The sequence below is a fragment of the Lolium perenne genome, chromosome 4 (assembly GCF_019359855.2).
Source record: "Lolium perenne isolate Kyuss_39 chromosome 4, Kyuss_2.0, whole genome shotgun sequence".
In the NCBI taxonomy this organism is placed as follows: domain Eukaryota; kingdom Viridiplantae; phylum Streptophyta; class Magnoliopsida; order Poales; family Poaceae; genus Lolium; species Lolium perenne.
This window is the reverse complement of record NC_067247.2, coordinates 187,201,006-187,205,092: the sequence shown is the minus strand read 5'-3', so window position 1 is coordinate 187,205,092 and position 4,087 is coordinate 187,201,006. Positions and strand designations below refer to the sequence as shown.

The 4,087-nt window shown below is 41.2% G+C and overlaps 1 long non-coding RNA gene across 1 annotated transcript; it reads right to left on the bottom strand.

Annotated features, from left to right (window-relative positions):
• Positions 1-3,611, bottom strand: LOC127295395 (uncharacterized). The gene is made up of 3 exons (XR_007847767.2): positions 3,190-3,611; positions 1,469-1,642; positions 1-267 (listed from the first exon to the last, which is right to left on the bottom strand). It is a non-coding gene; the product is annotated as an uncharacterized lncRNA (long non-coding RNA).
• Between the last annotated feature and the right edge of the window lie 476 nt (positions 3,612-4,087).

The following is a 4,087-nucleotide window of genomic DNA, read 5'->3' as shown; positions in this document are numbered from 1 at the left end:
TGTAACACACGCAGAAATTTTTATATTTCAACAAGGATACCACCAAGTTGAGGGAAAGAGCATACATTTAGACTTACTCAAACCATAATGCATTGCCACCGAACAATAGTAAGTGTATGTGTGCATCAACTACTTAGTTGTCAAATGCATCGAGCACAATATATTCTTAGTTTCACCACATATCTATGAACTTGAATTTATTAATTTTTCTTCCTCCCCTCGGCCACCATGTGCACCACTTCTCCTTACCAGCCCACTGCCCCCATCCTGCAAAAAAACATGCGCAACTTGAGTAGGGTTTCTAATACCCTCACAACAAACAACCCATCACACATTTCGCCCTCTACCCTCTCTTCAGTCAACCACCCTTATAAACTATAAACCCCGATGCCATTTGATGGAAGGAAAAACTGGCAATGGAATCAATGGTCGGCTTTGTTTTTGGTTTTGCTCCGCCTCTAGCAAGGCCTTCACATCTACCTAGCCTGAGCTGGTTTTTCTCCGCCTCTAGCAAGGCCTTCACATCTACCTGGCCCGAGCAAGCACAATCATTCATTGCACGCTGCAATTAGCAAAAATATGGTATTTGCAAAAACATATATTCTATAAGTTGACTTCCTACCCCAAGACCATCATCTTAATTAACTGAATGTTTTTACTTAGTATTACAAAGTTTAGTAGTGCAGGCATATCTAGAATTTCTACACCACGGCTGTTAAATGTGTATGTTACGTTCACGTAGAAAAATCTATTAGCATGATAGTGAATTGTCATTGTTTCTCTATCTTCCTCACTTCTCCATTTTTTCGTCACACCACTCCTTCCGCCACAAATGAAAACATATACAATATTACCGAATATTTACATGTATGTAAATCACACTTATAAGCATATGTGCAGTTCTTTACAAAAAAAAATCGTGATCCTCCAAACGAGGGCACTCTCTTATAGGAGCATAGACAACTGAGAACTCTATGAATTGACAAAGCACTTTATTTCCTGTTTAGAAACTTAGCTTATCTGGAGCAATTTTATTCAACACAATTGTCCTCAACACATTACATACAAACGCTTGTTGCCCCACAAGTACTTACAGAGTATATATTATTTATATATCAACTAAACTTTGAATATATATTATTTATATAGTCTACTAAACAAATACCTATTTGTCATTCCAACACTTACAAAAAAAATCCTCGGTAAACAGGTAGATCTCTTTTTAGCCTGCATTTCATGTATACTATGTATGTGAGTCCTGCGCATCAGTGGGTGTTCTATCTCCTACCTTGACTCTGTACGAATACTCCAACTACACATTCTCAATTTCTCTCTAGTAATATAAAGGTAAGGAAAGCCCTAAATTTCTGGAATAGATGCCAAAAAATAATATAAACTACACTCACAAACTTGTCCAGAAAATATGAATCACCAGCAAACAGAAAAATCAAGAAAGATCTGCACAAACCTTATCCTGGTTCAGTGGCGTGATCAACAGGCTTTCCTCCACCACCGTCGCTAGTCACTGTCTCGCTGACTGACATAATTGCAAAATTTTAGAAAAGTAAATTATCTATCCTCTTCGCTGCCCCATTCCCCTTCCAGCCTCCCTCTTCATTTTTTGCACTTGTTGACACAAAATCTGATAAGTCAGCGAAGACACCATTAGTTGGAGCAAGAATTATAGAAGAAATCTGACAAATCAACAAATGTGCTGATGTCTGACGACCTGGTCCTTATGTTCATACATACGAAATCAAGAAATACAAGGCATTGAGAATTCGAGATGGAGCAAACTTTGATAGCTCGACGTATATGCCTCAGGAATCTAGAAATGTATTTCCTGATCAATTTTGACACACTGAAGAAGGTACTCATCTCTACAAAATGTCATTAAAGTTGATATTAAAGCACTCAAGGATGGGATATCACATTGAAGAAACTATCCTCACCAATAGATATTGCAAAATGTCAGGTGTTGAATTACTAAACTAATATATAAGAACCATAACTCCAAGAATTTCCCAAAGAAATGAACCTGGAAAAACTGAGACCAAACAAAATGTTTTGTTTTGGAAAGAAGCATTTTAATAATGCAGGGAAATAGCTAACAGTCCCAACAATGTTATTAGCCATTTGTCTATTTTTCTTAATGAATCGGCAACGCCCCTGACATTGCTCTAAATTAGCTAACAGTTCCAATAATAGCAAGCGCATATATTACATAGAGTAGCAGACGGGCAGTGATGCATGTGTTAGCACAATAGATCATACCATGACTTCAATTCCTGATGGAATAAGGATATATATCAGGTGGAATGAAGTTCAGTAGTGACCGCACTTCTGCTAGGTTATTCTAAATAGGTGTATCAGTCAAAAGGGGCTTGTTATCCATTGGAATGCACCTTAACTCCCTCAATAATTAGAACTCCTTAATTTTTAACCGATGCCCCTAGAAAGAGAAGTAGAGGGATATCACATAAATACATAGGGAAGGGAGAGCAACGCGCTAGGAAAACAATTCAGAGCATGTGATATTCCATCATTTCATCTACAGCGACATACTTCCATTTATAAGTAGCTGATAACCAGCGGGTTACTTATCTATTCCAGTTTGATATTTCAGATTTTATTTTATATGGCTTGCTCCCCAAAGTAGGTTGTTTCTTTGATGTGAGTACAACATCAAGGTAACACTAATATTGGTATTACTTTGAACGCAAATAGCCATGGATGGTATAAAATCTACCGGTTCAAACCAGTAAGACCAGTACCTGACATATTTTATTGGAATTCAGCTATAAAAAGAGCACTAAACCCTCAAAATTCAGATGTAAGAGCTTCCTTAAACCAGTGCTCTCATGAACCTAAGTGGCTGCAAGTTATTTAGAAATCTACTCTCGTATAATATAACAGGCCCTGAATCCTCAAAATTGTTGATCACACCGGGACATGGATTTATAACGCTAGTCTACATCCAACCAAAACATAGCGGCACTCTATATACATGGCCATCTCATATGAAATTATTATTATCAGAACATTAGTAATGACAGTTTTGTGCATGTATTTTCTCGTTAGCTCTCTCAGAGAATTTTTCATTCCATGGTAAATCAAACCAATCAGAGATAGAGCAAACCTAATTAAGCATTGAGTAGCTTTACAGAGATGGAGAATTGAGTAGCTTACAAAGAAAAAATTGTACGCAGTGGGTTTCTCTCCAGAGCGCCTCTATGATTCCTCTGCCGCCTCCTCTGCCCCGGAGCCATTGCCGGCGGTCTCCGGTAGTTGCTTGATTTCCCGTGCCCCGGCCGCAGCAAGGTCCTCCGCCCATGCCTCGCTCTCGGCCGCAGCTCGGGCTGCTGGGCAAATCTCCTCGTGTGCGCGCGACGCGCCCATGTCGGCAGCTGCCAGAGGAAGAGACGCTGCTCCCTCTGCCTTTCAGGCGGGGCGGAGCCGGTCTCACACATGTGAGGCATGGGCGGTGGAGGTGGTGGTGTTGGGGATCGATGGAGGCGGCGGTGGAGATGGGGAGAGGGGAAGATACGGTTTGGGGTTTCTCCTGGACGAAGCCGAAGCGAGAGTGAAGACCGGCCACATGGGTCTCGTTGGGCTTGGCCCAGTGAGGGGAAGTAGGACGAAACGACGACGTATCGGGAGCGGAACAAACCATCGACGAAGCAAACGACGTACCGCCTGACGACGGAACTTGTTCAGTAGAGATACAAACAGGGACGCGCAGTTTGCGAAGTGAAAATGAAGTTGTCACAACCATTGTTCCTATTTACGTTCCTCGAGGTTCGGTCCGACATGGTTCACGTGAAAACATAATCTACAGCTAAAATTCACTAAATATATCATCAAAATAGTAGGTAAAATTGCATATTTCATAGCTAAATTTTTACTAATAAGTTACGGATCGGTGGTGTTGGTACGTTAGAAAACCATGGTATGTCAAAAAGAACGGGACGCGGAAGAAAAAGCCCGGCGACGTCACCAGACGTTCGCTTCATCGCCCTCGGCCCATCCGTTGACTTCTCCACAGGCTGCGTATACCGGGCTCTTCACTCCTCCGGTTGTATCGTCC